Genomic DNA, 18,973 nt, shown 5'->3' on the forward strand with positions numbered 1-18,973 from the left:
TCCACTTAAACCAGATTATACTTTGTTGTTTTTGAACAAGAAAAAAAACATTTTTTTTTACAAGAAACTGTGCACATATTAGACAGCAGTAGGTACTGGTAAAAAGGTGAACAAAGTTTACGGTATAGAAATTTAGCAAAGTGACAGGTGTGATTGCGCGGGGCTTCCGGGAAGACTCACTAGCTGGGAGCTCCAACCTGCTCTGGCCTTATTACAGCCCCCAAGCCTACAGACATGAGTGGGACCCCCCTGAGACCAACCTCTCCAAATTTGGGAAGAGTCGGAGCATCTGCCCGCATATCGGGAGAGCACCCCAAGAAAGAGGTTAGTCGCCAACTCAATTTCGGCCTATCCACACCTGTCTCCCTGAAGATGGCGGCCACTGCTCCTCCATGCAGAGGCACAGGAGACCAGGAATCAATTGCGGACCTACCATCGGCAAACACCAGCCAGCCAGTAACATGATGGCTACTCCTGTGAGTAACTCTTTTAACCATGGTGTCTCCCCTGCCTCCACTGAGTCGCTCCTAAGCAGGACAATGGCAGATCTCCTCCATACCCCTCTGTTGAGCACTCCCCCCAGCCATGCAGGCTCCCAGCAGGCCTCCCCCTGCCTCAGGGCCATCTCCCTGATATGGCCCGACTCCTGAATAGCTTTTCAGAAATGCTGGCTGCGGAACTAGCTCAAAATGCCATGCATATCACATCATCTATTAAGGCAGGCCTACGGAGCCTTGGAGCCCGTATGGATGTCATAGAACAGGCAGTGGACAATACGGCCACATGCACTAAACAGAACACAACATGCATTTAAATGCTGCAACACCAACTTGAAATCGCACTCTCTAAATTGGATGATTAGAGAATAGAAACAGGCGATACAATTTTTGCATAAGATGTATCCCCGAATCAGTTACGGACATTCAGGGAACTGTTAAAATATAATTCATAAAAGATATCATACCGGATATCCCAAGTCAGAGACTTGAACTGGACAGAGCCCACAGAGCATGGCAACCCCCTCACCAGGGCTGGCTTCCGAGGGACATCGCGGTTAAACCCCACTATTATGTGGTGAAAGAGGACATAATGAGAAAATCTCAAAACCTTGAAACCTCTCAATACAAGGAAATAAAATTCAAATACTTGCTGATATTTCCCCAGCCACAATCCAGAAGCGGAGATCCCTCAAACCTATCCTGGAAATATTAGCATAGAAATCAGTAAAATACCGATGGTCCTTTCCTTTTCGCCTACAGTTCCAGTACAAGGACAAATCATATGGATTCACAAGCTTCCAGGAGGGTGAACGCTTGCTCCTTCACCTCGGGTTTATTTCCTAGGAACTGTCACCCCAACAGATAGCGCATCGTTCACCTACTCCAAACAGCCCATTGACCCCGCTGTGGAACAAACAGCAATCGAAGAGGCACCGTGACTCCATCCCTCTGAGATGAGACCCAAGTCTGTTTGATCCCCATTGGACTGGTGTCTTTCTTTACTCGGATGGTCACATCCTCCGACAGTGTAGTTGACACACCTACATTCACCTGGTTCTCTGTTCTACCCGCTGAATTAAAGTTTCAACCCTCATCGGATCCCTGTACCCCTACCCTGCTATTTGGGAGATGCAACCATTTATGCAAGTTTATGCAAGTTTATCTCCCTTAAGGGCATGTACCCCATGGACCAATGACTGAGATAAAACGGTTTGATGAGGTTCCCTACCTAGGAACTGGCTTTGCCTCCCCCCCTCCCCTCATCCTAATTTACCTCTCCCAGTAGAATATTCTCCAAGTTGGCACCCAAATGTTTGATTGGATCTCATGATTGCTGTTTTCACAAGTTTTGTTTATTTTTTCTAGTTTCCTCTCAGCAAGGTCCCTTATCACTTATTTTTTACAGGGGGCCTAGAGGCCGGAGCGGTCTAGCTTGCCACTCCCTTAGTTGTGACTTGGAGGTATAAGTCTCCTCTAGTGACAACAGGATAGCAACCTGTACCAGGGTTGCCACTACACTGAACCCTACATCTCATAAGGTATCGGAGCAGGACTTGGCTGGCCAGCCCTGCATTTAAGTAGTCCAAGACATCTGTCACCTTGGACCCCTTCCCTCTCTCTCCCATCTACTTCCTTACCTCTTTCCTCCTCATGTCCGTCTCTTCTTTACCAGCATTCTTCTTTTATCCCATACAGGAACCTTTACGGAAAGCTTACCCACTCTTGACAGCCTTGACGCTGGGCTCGCACAGATCTCCTCAGTCTGGACCTCACCAATCAGTGGCTGGGATAGGTACCCTACACATATACTCGCACTCCCCTCCTCGTATCCATAGCTGACCCCACTTCTCCGCAGGTGAATCTCAGGGTTGCTGCACAACACCCAGGGCCTAAATTTCCAGGTTAAGAGGCGCAAGGCCTTTCATAGTTACCACTCTAGATGCATTGACATAATTCTACTCCAAGAAACTCACTTCCCAAAAAGCTACACCCTCTCCTTCCTCACAATTCCCTCCTTCATCACAATTACCCCACCTTTTATCTTGCCAGTGCAGAAAAGAAAAGAGGGGTAGCTATACTCTTTTCAACAAACCGCGGTAACGAGATGTTACCGGGTTCTCCCCCTCACACACCAGAGTGAGAAGGAGATTGCGGTAACATCTCGTTACAGTCTTAGTTTACACCAACACACACTGATTACCCCCCCATAATAAAGAGGACCTGTTACCAGCCATCAAAGTACCTGTCACCAGCCATCAAAGTACCTGTCATCACCCATCACAGTCCATCTGAGTACCTGTCACAGCCCATCTGAGTACCCAAGTACCTGTCACAGACCATCTGAGTACCTGAGTACCTGTCACAGTCCATCTGTGTACCCGAGTACATGAGTACCTGTCACAGTCCATCTGAGTACCCGAGTACCCGAGTACCTGTCACAGCCCATCTGAGTACCTGAGTACCTGTCACAGTCCATCTGAGTACCCGAGTACCTGTTACAGTCCATCTGAGTACCCGAGTACCTGAGTACCTGTCACAGTGCATCTGAGTACCCGAGTACCTGTCACAGCCCATCTAAGTACCCGAGTACCTGTCACAGCCCATCTGAGTACCTGAGTACCTGTCACAGTCCATCTGAGTACCCGAGTACCTGTCACAGTCCATCTGAGTACCAGAGTACCTGTCACAGTCCATCTGAGTACCCGAATACCTGTCACAGTCCATCTGAGTACCCGAGTACCTGAGTACCTGTCACAGTTCATCTGAGTACCCTAGTACCTGCCCAGCCCATCTGAGTACCTGAGTACATGTCACAGTCCATCTGAGTACCAGAGTACCTGTCACAGCCCATCTGAGTAGCCGAGTACCTGTCACAGCCCATCGGAGTACCCAAGTACCTGTCACCAGCCCATCGGAGTACCCAAGTACCTGTCACCAGCCCATCAGAGTACCCGAATTCCTATTTGCAGCCCATGCCTCATAGAATACATGTTGGGGTGTTTGCTTTCCAAAATGGGGTAATTTTGAGGGTAATTCCACTGTCCTGGTGCTCCAGGACCTTCAAAAATGTGTTAGGTAGGAATGAAATGAGATGTGTAATTTATGCTCCTAGAACACCTGAAGGTACTACTTCAATGTTGGGCCTATGTATTTGGCCAGGCTGTGTAAAAGTCTCACACATGTGGTATCGCCATACTCAGGAGGAGTAGTATAATGTGTTTTGGGGTGTAATTTTTGCTATATACATGCTATGTGTTAGAAATATCTTATAAATTGACAACATTGTGTAAAAAAAAAAAAGATTTTCGTATTGTTTAAACATTTTCTGAAGACTTGTGTAAAAAAATTAATCGTTCAAAAGACTCATAATGCTTCATAGAATATACTTTGGGGTGTTTGTTTTCCAAAATGGGGTCATTTTGTGGGTAATTCCACTGTCCTGGTGCTCCAGGGCCTTCAAAATTGTGATAGGTCGTTAGGAAATTAGAGGTGTAATTTATGCTCCTGGAACGCCTGATGGTGCTCCCTGCATGTTGGGCCTCTGCGTGTGGCCAGGCTGTGTAAAAGTCACACACATGTGGTATCGCCATACTCAGGATGAGTAGCAGAATGTATTTTGGGATGTCATTTTTGCTATGTACATGCTTTGTGTTAGAAATATATTATAAACTGACCACTTTGTGTAAAAAAAAATGCATTTTCATTTTCTTTCCACGTTTTCCGAAGACTTGTGGAAAAAATAAACTTTTCAAAAGACTCATTATGCCTCATAGAATAGTCGTTGGGGTGTTTGCTTTCCAAAATGGGGTAATTTTGTGGGTAATTCCACTGTCCTGGTGCTCCAGGACCTTCAAAAATGTAATAGGTCGTTAGGAAATTAGAGGTGTAATTTATGCTCCTAGAACCCCTGACAATGTTCCCTGCATGTTGGAACTCTCTGTGTGACCAGGCTGTGTAAAAGTCCCACACATGTGGTGTTGCCATTCTCGGGAGGAGTAGCAGAATGTATTTTGGGGTGTAATTGGAAGTATGCATATGCTGTGTGTGAGAAATAACTTGTTAAAAAACTCCCCATGCCTCTTACTAAATAGCTTGGACTGTCTACTTTTCAAAAGGGGTCATTTGGGGGGTATTTGTACTTTCATGACATTTCAGAGCCTCAATAAATGAGATAGGCCATCAGTGTATCAGGTGTGATCAGATGTAATCAATTTTCAATGATTTGCACCATAGCTTGTAGACTCTATAACTTTCAAAGAGACTAAATCATATCCACTAATTTGGGTTATTTTTACCAAAGAGATGTAGCAGTATAAATGTTGGCCCAAATTTATAAACAAAAATGACTTATTTGCAAAATTTTATCATAGAAACTAAAAAAAAGTGGGTTTTTTTTCAAAATTTTCGCTATTTTTTCACTTCTGTGGCAAAAAATAAAAAACTCAGTGGTGATTAAATACCACCAAAAGAAAGCTCTATTTGTATGAAATAAATGATAAAAATTTTGTTTGGGTACAGTGTTGCATGACTGAGTAATTGGCATTCAAATTGTGAGAGCGCTGAAAGCTAAAAATTGGTCTGGGAAGGAAGGGTGTATAAATGCCCTGTATTGAAGTGGTTAACTAATAATGACTTAAAAATAATGACAAAAATATTATCAAACAGATTAGCATCCTTCATAGGGTCATATGTCCATAAGGACCAGGTGGGTTTTATCCCGGGGAGACAGGGCCCAGACTAGATAAGGAGAGCGGTAGATATTATATCCCTCATGAAGTCGAGATGGGATGGGGGACCCACTCAGGAGGGCTATCTTCTTTCCATTGACCTTCAAATGGCATTTGACACTGTCACCTGGCCATACCTATTCAATACACTGGAGAGATGGCCCTAACTTCATTAAAATCCTGGAGACCCTCTACTCGCACCCCAAGGCACAAGTCAGACTTCACGGACACTATTCTGACCAATTCCCTATTAGAAAAGAACAAGGCAGGGATGCCCCCTCTCCCTTCTCCTTTTTGCAATTGCCATAGAAACTCTGGCAATAGCGATCATAAGCCATCCAGACATTCACGGTGTTCAGTTGTGGTCAATCAACCCATAAGTGTGCACTATTTGCAGATGATGTCCTCCTTTTCGTAACATCCCTGCTTATTTCAACCCCTAATATCCTCCAACTATTAAACAATTTTAGTCAAGTCTTGGGTCTGCAAGTCAATGACTAAATCAATAGCCCTTAATGTGTCCACCCCCAGTCCCTGGTAGACCCCCCTCTACTGCGCAGGCACAGCGCCTGCGCAGTAGGAGCCGGCGGAAATAGCCAAAGCGAAATAGAGAAGAAATCAGCTGTACACGGCGCCTGTAAGAGGGTCCCCCGCGGGCTCGCTTCGCTCGCCACGCTTCGGGCACGGCCTCGCTTTGCTCGGCACTTTTTTATTCCCCCTCTACGTCCACTTGGATGGTGGGGCTTCAGCCTGGACCCAGGGCGCAGGCGCCGTGTACAGATGATTGAAGATTTTCATCTTTGGCTATTTTCGGCGGCTGCTAGTCGTTGGTACTGCGCAAGCGCAGCACTTGCGCAGTACAGGGGGGAGCTTATCCGCCGAGGAAACTTTCTCGGCAAGACACCAGCGATTCAGTATAGCCGCGAGTAGTTTTAAATTACTTTTTTCCTTTAAAATGTCATTTTGCTGTCAGACTGTACTAAACACAGGAAACATGCGCCCCTTTACAGGCATACTATAGACACCCCCCAGGTACGAAATTTAAAGGAACATTACACTTTTATTGTTTCACTTTAAGCATTATTAAAATCACTGCTCCCGAAAAAACAGCCATTTTTAAAACTTTTTTGCATTGATACATGTCCTCTGGGGCAGGACCCAGGTCCCTAAACACTTTTTATGACAATACCATGCATATAAGCCTTTAAAATTAGCACTTTTGATTATTCATGTTCGTGTCCCATAGACTTTAACCACTTGCCTACCAGGCCAATTCTGACATTTCTCTCTTACATGTAAAAATCATAATTTTTTGGCTAGAAAATTACATAGAACCCCCAAATTTAGCAGAGACCCTAGAGAATACAATGGCGGTCATTGCAACTTTTTATCCAGCACGGTATTTGAGCAGCAATTTTTCGAATGCGTTTTTTTGGGAAAAAAAAACAGTTTTGGGCTTTAAAAAAAAAAAACAAGAAAGTTAGCCCAATGTTTTTGCATAATGTGAAAGATGAAGTTACGCCAAGTAAATAGATACCCAACATGTCACGCTTCAAAATTGCACACGCTCGTGGAATGGCGCCAAACTTCGCTATTTGAAAATCCCCTTAGGCGACGCTTTAAAATTTTTTACTGGTTACATTTTTTGAGTTACAGAGGAGGTCCAGGACCAAAATTATTGTTCTCGCTCTAACTTTCGCGGCGACACCTCACATGTGTGGTTTGAACAACATTTTCATATGTGGGAGGGATTTATGTATGCGTTCGCTTCTGCATGCGAGCTCACAGGGACAGGGGCACTTTAAAAGTTTTTTTTTTTTTTTTTTATTGTTAATTTTACTTTTTTTATTTTAGCTTGACACTTTTTTTCCAAAAAAATTTTTTTTGATCACTTTTGTTTCTATTACAAGGAATGTAAACATCCCTTGTAATAGGAATAAGCATGACAGGTGCTCTTTACAGTGAGATGTGGGGTAAATAAGGCCCCACATCTCACCTCTAGGCTTAGAAGCCTGAAAAAAAAACAAAAAAAAAAAAAAAAACGATCTCTGCTTCCCAGCCGAAGCGGTGCTGTTTTTTTTTAAATACAGAGGCCGGGCGTGACATCATAACATCACGCCTGGCCTCCGAACGATCATAGAGATTCCGGCGACCATCTGGTCCACCAGAAATCTCTATGCTAAACATCCGGGGCTGGCGGATCCTGTGACCGACTCACCGATCGTAGCGGTAAGTTGGTACAAGCACCGGAGGGTGGCGGGAGGGGGGGGACGTCCCCTCTCGCCTCCTGTTAGAATGATCAAGCAGTGGAACAGCCACTATGATCATTCTTATGGTGTGCAGATTCGCAGGCTCTAAAAGACGATATCTGGATGATGTCTGTAGCTACAGGCATCACTCAGATATCCCCACTCAAAGCCGAGGACATCATTTGGCGTACGGCGGGCGGGAAGCGGTTTTAATGGTGTTCACACAAATTTATTTGTCTGTTCGCATGTTCTGCTGCGAACCGAACAGGGGGGATGTTCGGCCCATCCCTAGTTCTCATTAAGAATCATGGGGGTACAACTTGTCAAGCAACTCGGAAGTCCAAAGTCGCCCAACTGTGAAACAAGTCATATATATTTTAATAGAAAGGAGCTCTCATTTATACTTGCATTTACATCAGCAGAACAAATGCAGGAAGTGATGTGTGCACATGGGCCAGAAGCAAATATGTGAGGATGCCAAACAAATCAATGAACCCCACCCACACCAAATCTAACTACCAAATCCACCCCCGCATTGATTAAGCACAAGTACATATCATACCCTTATCCGGAAAATGAGCCGCACCTCCTCTTTGCTAAAGAGGGACCTCGCCATGTCCACCTCGATGGAGATCTTGACAAGCACAGGGACTTCTAGGTGAATACAATAACTTATTTCTGGGTCAGAAGGCGAAACTACACTCTTTTGATCGCTGCTGCAAATATTTCATCGCAACCACTATTGGAATTGTATTATTTTTGTTTATTTTCAGATATGCAAATTTGTATTTCTACTTATGATATTTAAAGGCGTTCGATAAGAAATGGTGTCCCTGGGTTAGCAGCAGGAGGAAATCGTTCAGCTGAAATCACACACTTTCATTCCCACATGTCAGTCCTGACTGCAGGGGCAATTTCAGAGACATCTGTGCAGGTTTCTGCACTGATATAAATAATACAAATTGCACCCCAAAGTCACACCAATTAAAACAGTGCAATTGTCACCGCTTTGACATGTCAAATCGCACCAATGTGAACTAAAGCTGACACAAACACTGCCTATCCACCAGCTGAATTCATTACCTGCAATTCTCCACAGCCGTTATATATAAAGATTCTACCTTTATCATTTACTTGCAGGGGTGCAGAAGCCTAGGTTTACATTGGAGCAATTTGTCATGTAATTTGAGAGATCAAATTGCATGACTATTGGCAGCAATGGCACTGTTCCAATCAATGCAACATTTTTTTGTGGCACCGCACCAATTTGCTAAAGTAGTTCCTGCACTACTTTTGCCGATTTCTGGTGCGACTTCAATAGACATTTGTGTATGAAGCCACACGGATGTCTATCAAGTAGCACCTAAAATCACGCTGACCTTGCTACTTTGAAATTGTGATACTTCAAGTGAAGTAGTGCGATTTCAAAGTAGCATCAATGTGAACCAGGGCAAAGAGATTAGTTTTTTGGTGCACAAATACATATTGAAATAAAATATAAGAGATATTGCACTTTCCCAAAACCACCACCCACAAACTAAAGAGAAGAAAGTAGAAGGAAAAAAAAAAAAAAAAAAAAAAAAAAACCACCACAACAAGGTTCAATAATGTACTTTTATTTTACCAGCAGAAAAACAAAAAAATTACATTTACTAGCTTCAAAAAATTTTGGACAGGATATATGGTGCTACATTTAGCAATGGGATTTTAAGGGCCCTGCTCATAGGAGCTTACAATCTAAAATTAGACAAAACCTTAGAGTGGACGCAGCTTTAATTTCTGTTTATAATGGGCAACACATCACATTGTTATCTGCAAGATTATAGAAACATACTTAACAGTCATTCTTACAAAGCATTCCCACATATTACAAAAGACTTATTCAAAACACCCACCACCAGCCCACAATCCACACATACATACATTGGTGACCATGTTCTGCTGGAAGCTGCATTTCGGGTCAGCGGATGCTTCCAAACAATGTTTGCATGATTAGACAGGAACAATACACACACAACATTGACAGCATAGCCACATAAACCCACTTTTGATTGAAAAAATACACAAGAATTTCATCAAATCTCCCAATATCATTCCTTCTCCCCCACAACTCACAGCAAAAAACCTGACCTTCTCAGGCCAAACGAACCCCCTACTGCAGGCCTTTATATAAGAGAGGTTGTATTGTTAGCACACTGACACACCCAATAGAAGTACACGCCCACCAGTATCTTTCAATCTGTCTCTTCATGTATGTCTAAAGTGATTGCACCTGATGGGCAGGAACACATAATAGTGTTCGCAACTCTGTTAGCCCTTGGCTATGTGCATCAAATCTCCAACTACAGGACAAAGATCAAAGTCCATTTGCATCCACATAAACAAAGCAACAGTTTTCTAAGCATATGTACCCGTGCAGTGTAAACCCTAAAATTTGAATTGTCCAAGTCCCTGGGCATGATTAGTGCTAATAAACATTAACATCAGTCCCTGGCTGTAATAAGCTTCCAATATAAAGTCCAAAATTAATGTTCTTACATTAGAACCTATTTCGACAGGAGACAAATAACATGCCAGCATGTCTTTGGATAGTGGTGAGAAACCCACACAGGGATAACATATAAACTTCAACACAAGGATTAGCATGTTGGGGATTTGAACCAACATCCCAGGTGCTGCTAGACAGAACTGCTACCCACTTAGCCACCAGGCATCCCCACGCATATTCTCTGCATCTCTGTGGTGTGAACCAGCCCTAAGTCCATAGCCATGCTCAGTGTCACAAGCAATATACATTATATTGGCCTAAGTATTGGGATGCCTGCCTTTAAACGCACATGAACTGTAATGGCATCCCAGTATTAGTATTGGGTTCAAAACTCATTTGGCCCACCCTTTGCAGCTATAACAGCTTCAACTCTTCTTGTCCACAAGGTTTAGGAGTGTGTCTATGGGAATGTTTGACCATTCTTCCAAGTGCATTTGTGAGGTCAGGCACTGATGTTGGAGGAGAAGGCCTGACCTACAGTCTCCTCTCTAATTCATCCCCAAGGTGTTCTGTTGTGTTGAGGTCAGGACTCTGTGCAGGCCAGTCAAGTTCCTCCACCCCAAAATCACTCATACATGTCTTTATGGACCTTGCTTTGTGCACTGGTCCAAATGATTTGGTGGAGGGGTAATTATGATGTGGGGTTGTTTTTCAGGGGTTGGGCTTGGCCTCTTAGTTCCAGTTAAGTGAACTCTTAAGGCATCAGCATACCAAGACATTTTGGACAATTTCATGCTCCCAACTTTGTGTGAACAGTTTGGGGAAAGCCCCTTCCTGTTCCAACATGTTTGCACACCAGTGCACAAAGCAAGGTCCATAAAGACATAGATGAGCAAGTTTGGGGTGGGGAAACTTGACTGGCTTGCACAGAGTCCTGGCCTCAACCCGATAGAACACCCTTTGGCTGAATTAGAGTAGAGACTGCGAGCCAGGCCTTCTCATCCAACATCAGTGTCTGGCCTCACAAATGCACTTCTGGAAGAATGATCAAACATTCCATAGGCACACTAAACCTTGTGGACAGCCTTCCCAGAAGCTGTTCTAGCTGCAAAGGGTGGACCAAATCATATTTTAACCCTACGGACTAAGACTGGGCTGCCATTAAAGTTCATGTGTGTGTAAAGGCAGGTGTCCCAATACTTTTGGCTAAATAGTGTATCTGGAAAAGACTTACAATGGTGGTGGAACCCTCCTACACATAACTACTACATTTAGACATAATTATAGGACCTGGGAGATGAGACAACTTCTTTACATGAAGTAACATGGTTGGGATTTGAACCCAGAACCTCAGAGATGCTAAGCAGAAGTTCTAACCTCTAAGCCACGGAGCTGCCACATGTGAGACTCTCCTACACATAACTACACATAAATACACATAAATACACATAAAAACACATAAATACTGCATTTCTATGGACATACAAGTGATGGAATTACATTACTCAAGAGTTATTCTTCTTGATTTAGTCTGTGATATTTGGTGTTTTTTTGTGGGTGAGAGTAGAATATTACCCTCAAATTTTTGGGAATTACATTTTGATTTCTGATGTTGGTACACATATCACATTTGTTGGACTCAAATTATGAATATTTGGAAATAATAAAAAGCACAAAAAAATGTGATTCATTTTAAATTTGCATCAGCAATGATATTGTTTGTGGATTATAAAGACACCTGTGTGAGTTTAGGTTAAAGATTGTTGTGAGATGAAGAGTAACAAGTGAAAGTGACAGAGAAAAATATATTTTATCAAAACATCAAAACATTCCACATTGTAGCATTCTTAAAATCAAAATATTTTAAGTAGAAGCAACAATGTTGCAAAGGAAAATTTATTTCACAGAAAGATACATTTCATCTCAACATTAAAAGGTTTTTTTGTGAAAGTTAGAATTGTTCCATTAGAATCAGTGACTGAAACTTCATTTGGACTAAATTAGAGCAGATTTTAACTTCCAAAAAATGTTCTCTAATTAGCTCTCATTTTGGTATTTACTATAGCTCCAGGTAAAAAAGACACTGGAGATAAAATGAGAGTTATTTTCAGGTCTGAGCATGCTCAGTTGTGTTGGCACCTAGTTGTCCAAAACGGGGAATTTTTCACTTTTCAGACTTTTAAAGATATTTCAGTGTAGAAATCACTTTTTCACACAGTTTAAAAGCAGATAATCGTTAAATAATATACCGCATATTTCAGTACCATTTAGACAATTATATCATGTTCTAAACATTATTTCCATGTGCAATTCTCTAGGTTTTAGCAGAGTAAGGATTTGGGCACTATTTAGATTCAGGGAGCTATAGTAAATTCGATTTTGGGAGAATTTTCTCACCAGCGCTATAGTGAATACCGTTTTAGCGCGAATTAGCGCTATTAGCGCTAATTCGCGCTAAATTGCCGCGAATTAACGCTAATTCGCAGCAATTTGCGCGAATTAGCGCCATAGCGCTATAGTAAATGACCCCCTATATGTCAGTATTACGACTAACATTAACCAACTATACAAACATAATTACCCACCCATATTTAAAAAATGAGCGGAGGACCTGCCTCAATGGTCACTGTACAAGATGTCTTGGTTAGGTAGGGTGAATGCGAATAAGATGACCCTATTACCTAGAATTCTATACCTTTTCAACTCCCTCCTTATCCCTGTCACCAAACTACATATCAACAAGCTTCAATCAGCAATCATTCATTTTAACTGGGGCAAAACTGGGTACCGCCTCTCTAAAACAGTCCTCATTAGACCTACAATGAAAGGGGGCTTTGGTCTACCTAACCTCTGGTGATACTACAAGGCAGCACAACTAAGCCAAATATCTATCATATATTCTAGGGGCCCAAAATCCGAACAGGTAGGGATGAAACGACAAGCGATTCCAAATGACACCTTAGATTATTTGTTCAGAAGCCACCCCCCAAGTCTTTCACCTACATTGTCCCACTCAATAGCTCTATGTGACGCATTTTACAAACTCCATAACATCAGATTGGCACCCGTTAGCTCACAATTTTCACAATCCCCAATTCCCCCCAGGGATGAATATCAAGGCGTTCCAGTGGTAGCTAGACAAAGGTCTTTGTGGAATCGGCACTATTTCAACTCAAATGGCCCCCTCAAATTAAGCTACTGTATCTCCAAACTAGGAATGCCCCCCTCCGAAAAATTTTGCTTTTACCAAATATCCCAAATTTGGTATGGAACCGAAATGCGAGCCCTCTCAGTTACCCCCTATGAACAATGGTGCTCCACAGCCATGGATACAAGAGGGGGTATCTCCCTGATATACTCAGCCCTGGCTGAGCCTTTGGAGAAAGCAACCTATATGTTGAGCTGGGAATGTGACCTTGAGATAGATTTTGACTTGGACTTATGGCACTCTAACTTTGCTCGATCATTTAAATGAATACTTAACAATTCCTTGATAGAAGCCAACCTCAAGGTAATGTCCCGCTGGTACCTGGTTCCCAGTCAAATAGCTAAATATTATCCTCAGTCCTCCCCCTTCTGCTTCAAAGGCTTCAGACATTTAGGCACACTCCTTCACACCTTGTGGGAATGTCCTAGAATCAGGGGCTACTGGAACAATATTTTCAAACTAATCCGCAAAACCACTGGGATTGCAATTAACTAAGGCCCTACTATCACACTCCCCAACCGGCGGATTCCCAAGATTCCTAAATTAGCCCAGACTCTAATTCACTTCATACTTCTAGGGGCCAAACTGACAATCACACGTGCTTGGAAATCCCCATCAGTCTCATACCGTCTAACCAAACATAAAATCTCCTAGATAAGGTCCCAAGAAAAAATCTCCAACACTATCCTAGACACTTTGGAGAAAATCAAAAGTATCCCTGGGCCCAACATATCGCAGTATCTCTTTAGCTTTGGAGTTGTGGCATCCCATCATAGGTCCAGCCTGCGTCACATCTAGACCCTACTTCTAGCTCTCTGTGAAGTTTGCTCCCTTCCCCCTTTACCTCTACTGTATGTCCACTTTCCCTCCTGATTTCCAGTTTATCTTTTCTCTTCTTTCCTTCCACCCCCTGTCTCTTTCTGTACTCAGTACGCCCATAAGCCTCTACAGGCAAAAATCTAATATTTATGGATATTGGTCTTTTTGTTGTACCTATAACGTAACCTTGATGTGATGAGGAATGAATCTTTCATTCTCACCTTTCTATACAGTTTCAAAGGTTTAATCTGTTTTAGTCATATATAGCCCAGGGTTATAAAACCATAATGCCCCGTACACACGGTCGGATTTTCCGATGGACATTGTCCGGTCAGAGCGTGTTGTCGGAAATTCCGACCGTGTGTGGGCGCCATCGGACATTTTCCATCGGATTTTCTGACGCACAAAGTTGGACAGCAGGAGATAAAATTTTCCGACAACAAAATCCGATCGCGTCAATTCCGACCGTGTGTGGCCTGTTCCGACGCACAAAATGCCACGCATGCTCAGAAGAAATTCCGACACGGGACAGCTCGTTCTGGTAAACTTAGCGTTCGCAATGGATACAGCACTTTCGTCACGCTGCAATGTAAAAAACGCGCACTCTCTTCTTCTTTAGAATGTGACAAGAATTAAGTAGTTTTGCTGCTCATATTCACACACACTTCTCACAAACTTTTATTTGTGTTTTTTTAGTGGGATTCCCTGAATATATTGTTATTAGTTGTCACATCTGACAGTTTTATATTTTTTATGTTTTTTTTTTTGTTTTTAAGCCTTTTTTTTCTTTAATGTTTGGATTTTTTCCAAGGCTGATCTTTGTTCAATGTTATTTTTATTTTTACTCCAAAATATTTTTGTGTGTGTTTTGTGTGTCAAGTTACCCCAACACCATTGATATCTTTTATTATTTAATCTCCAGGAGATTGTTTGTTGTTGGTGTCCCTTGTTCATTTCACATTGTATATTAGAAATGTACCTGAATCCTCACAAACAAACTGTCATTTTTGAAGTAAAACACATAGGAGAGTATAATTCAAAACAAAAATCCTTTATTAAGGTATCAGAACCAAACAAAGAGGAAGGCAACACTGGATCAACAGCAGAAATTAGTGAAGCCTGGGACCCCCACGGCAGACATCAATTCTTAAACCTCAAAATTGGTGGCCTGAGGAGTCCATATGTAAGGGAGGGCAGTCTGGTCCGGGATTCACAGAGACTCGGATAGCAGCAGATGACATCAGTGTCCCCAGGCTGTGGTACCACAAGAGGCTGCATTTTTTGGCCGACCAGACTGGATCCAGGGCAATCACTCTCTGGTCTTCCTTTCACACTTCCTTCCGGGCTGTGTCTGTGCAGTTGGAGATGTGGCAGGAGGAGGAGTAGGACCTGGAGGAGGAGTAGGACCTGCAGGAGGAGGAGGAGGACCATCCCAAAGCTGTGTGTGAGGTGTAATTTGGCCCCTCACACCTTTCTCCAGAGCCTCTGATATGAGGACCTCACACATGGCTTTTTGGCCCTCCTCCATCCTCTGCATTTTATAGGCAATGAATGCAGCAATGTTCTCCTGCCTGGTGTGGGGTGCTCCCAGGACCTCTGTAGCCCTACAAAAAAATCTGATAGCCGCCTCCTCTAGGGCACTCCTCCTACTGCCACTTTCTCTTTCCAGGGGGGGTGGAGGGACCTGCAGATCAGCCAGCCGGCTCGGCCCGGCCACCTCCTGGCTGAGACTTCCCTGTGTATGAAAAAGGGACATGGTTTTAGTTTTTGCATCATCAATCACAATCCTAAATTAGTACTCCAAACTAACATCTAGTTAACATCATTGATTGGACAAGCAGAAATATTTAGAGGAATGCTATACCTGGCTCAATCTGGGCTCCTCCACATGCGGCCTGGAAGGCCCAGGTTGGGCGTCAGAAGCCTCAGCCGGGGGGGAAGGAAGCGTGGAAGGAAGACTTGAGAGGGATGGCCTGGGTTCATTCTGGCCTGCCAGAAAGTGCAGCCTGTCGTAGTACAACATCCTGGGGACATAGATGTCATCTGCTGCTCCGGATCTCTGTGAATCCAGGACTTTATTGCGCTCCCTCAGATATGTGCTCCTCAGGCCACCAATGAAAATCTTTAAAAAAGTGATGTCTGCCGTGGGGATCACCTGCTTCACAATTTCACACAATTGCTCCAGTGCTGCCTTCCTCTTTGCTTGGTTCTTGTAATAGGGGTGTTTAATCTCCCACAGACAGGGCAGCTCCCTTAGCATCTCTATGAAGACTGAAATGAAGTCCTGATCTTTCAGTACCATATCCATGTTCACTGCAAGACACAACACAAGACAAAGCCTAATGTCACACCAAACTCTCCTAATCTTGTTACAATATAGGCCTCAATCTATAGAAGCAGTATAGGCCCAAGTTTGTCTCTTACCTTCGTTCTTACGATCGCCGCGTTCAATGCTCCTTCCTCCGTTCACAGATCAAATGTAATACGCACGCGTGTTACGCTTTATATACACTGCGCATGCGTGTAACTCCGCCCGCCCCTGACGTTCTTTCTAGTGTATTCCCCGCCCCTTTTCGTTCGGCGTAGTGGGGGAAGAGCATGATGGCGGACATACAGCAGGTGCGGGCTAATTGTAGCAACGAGGAGGAGGAGGAGGAAAGGGCGGATCCAGGCACGTCCCGATCCAGAAGGAGACGTTTTAAGGCCACAAATATGTCGTTTGGGAAGATGTTGGAGATGGTCGACATCATGAGGAAGTCCGACTATGACGGAAAATATGGGCCTTACCCCAACCCCAATATCAGAAAGGCCAAGATCATGGCGAAAGTGGTCAGGAGTCTAGAGCGGAATTTCGGGGTATGAAGGTCTAAAGATCAGCTCAGGAAGCGGTGGTCAGACCTGAAGTTGAGAGAGCCAGAGCAGTACCGAAAGATCCGGAGAGTGCTGCAAAAAAGTAAGTAGTTGTGCTGTGTTCCTATTCTTTCTGTCTTTATTACGTTCGTTCTGCTCCATATGCTTTTATTAGTTGTAACGTTTCAAAAGGTCAACTTTAATGTTCATGGGCACATTATTCGTTCATATCAAAAATTTTTCTTTCGGCCTCTAGAACACCATTGTTTAGGCCATATGCATTTTCACACATTTTTGGGGGATAACTTGGATGCCAAATATTTGTTTGTGTAGATGGGTTTGTTACTAGAATGAAATGCAAACTAGATTGTGTGTAAGGAGAGGACACTGAGCAGCTGTTTTCACATCTGGACACTGGAGCACTAGTGTGGGACACAAGGACACCATTTTTATTAGGGGGCCACACAGGTGCTCCAGTGTATACTATAGGGGGGTCTCCATCTGTGAAGCTTGTACCAAACAGGTAAAGTATTGCAGCTTGACAAAGGGCAATAAAAAATATACATCTTGGAACTCGGCTAAAATAGACAATTGTACCCCACTTCCAAGCAATGTTTCCTATTTCTATAGTTCTGCCATCAAATATCTGTGTGCTAAGTATACCATTTTTGTTTTACATAGGGGAGAAAAGACTCGGAGGACACCCTTCATCCCAGGAGACCAGAGACCCCCCCTCTCTGGAAGAAGGGGAAATACCAACCCAAGAAGCTGAGCAGGAGGAAGAAGAAGACCTGGTGGAGATTGGCACCACAACAGGTGAGTGTCTGCGACCACAGACTCAGGTAAAAGAGATGGATGGTGGCAGATTTTTGAGACCTTTTTTTTTGTTCTTTATCTCTTTTTAGGTGATCGTGATCCAGAACGCTTTACATCTGAAAGTGCCCAGATACTGATCGGGGAGATCATGGGGTGTAATCTCCAATTGCAAAACATACAGCAACAAATCAGTGATGTTATTAAAAAAAATAATAACATCATTGATGTTTTGGGGCGAATTTAAACCCCACAAAATCACCTGTTTTATCGTACCAAACTTTTTAAAATGTTTAGAAAAGCCAAATTTGGAGGATGCACACAGTGTGTCAACATGTGCTATCTGCCATCACGGGAGATCAATGGACGCGTTTTGGGGGTGCAACCCCTTCCTCAATTATAAAGTAGCGTTGAGGAAGGGCTTGCTCCCCCCAAACACGTCCCTTGATCCCCCCTGATGGCAGATAGCACATGTTGACATTCGTAAATTGGTGTGCATCTTCCAAATTTGGCTTTTCCAGGGGTGATTTCCCCCCATCTGAAAGCTATATCAAACCCAGTTCCTAAATACTGATGTCTGATATAGCCTTCAGGTTTTACCTAATGTGAACTTTGTAAGTTCAAGTTTTTTGGCTTTCTTGTTGGTTTTACACAGGCCTGTTTTATCTGAAATGGATATTTTGATTTTTCATAATGCTACTGCAAACATTGTTATACAACAAACATGTTGGTTTGTTTTAAAAACCTTTGGGAAATGCACATGTGATTGTGCAGGTATAAAAAAGTGCCTTACTCAAGAATGTGTGGATTATTGTCTCAACACTACAACACTTTTGGGGTGATGTAATTGTTGTTTTATGCAAAAATGGGGGTTATTTCCTAAGGGCAAATCCTCTTTGCACTACAAGTGCAGGTTCAGTGCAGTTGCAAGTGCACTTGTAGTGAAATGTGTTTTTGCATTTAGGAAGTACCAGCCAACACTGTTTTTTATAAGGTTACCCAATCACGACATTTTCTGCACTCAACACATTTCTGTCAGGGTCAGCTAAAACAAACACAAGCAGTAAATGTCCACCAAGAATTTCTTTTGGTTGTTTTTTATTTGAAAAAGGTGTCACAGATTGTCTGGCATATTGATAGCCCCCTACCCGCAAAGAACTCCAGGTAGCGTAACCGGACATCACGGGCATTCAGGGAGGGCAAGCCAGGACGGCCACTTTCAAGCGCCGTCAGTGTTGATGAATTAGGGATTCCGGCCTCAGGCCCAACTGAGCCAGCATAGTTGGCTGAATGTTTTCTTAAAAAATTATGGAGAACAC

This window comes from Aquarana catesbeiana, linkage group LG02, assembly GCF_042186555.1.
Source record: "Aquarana catesbeiana isolate 2022-GZ linkage group LG02, ASM4218655v1, whole genome shotgun sequence".
Taxonomy (NCBI): domain Eukaryota; kingdom Metazoa; phylum Chordata; class Amphibia; order Anura; family Ranidae; genus Aquarana; species Aquarana catesbeiana.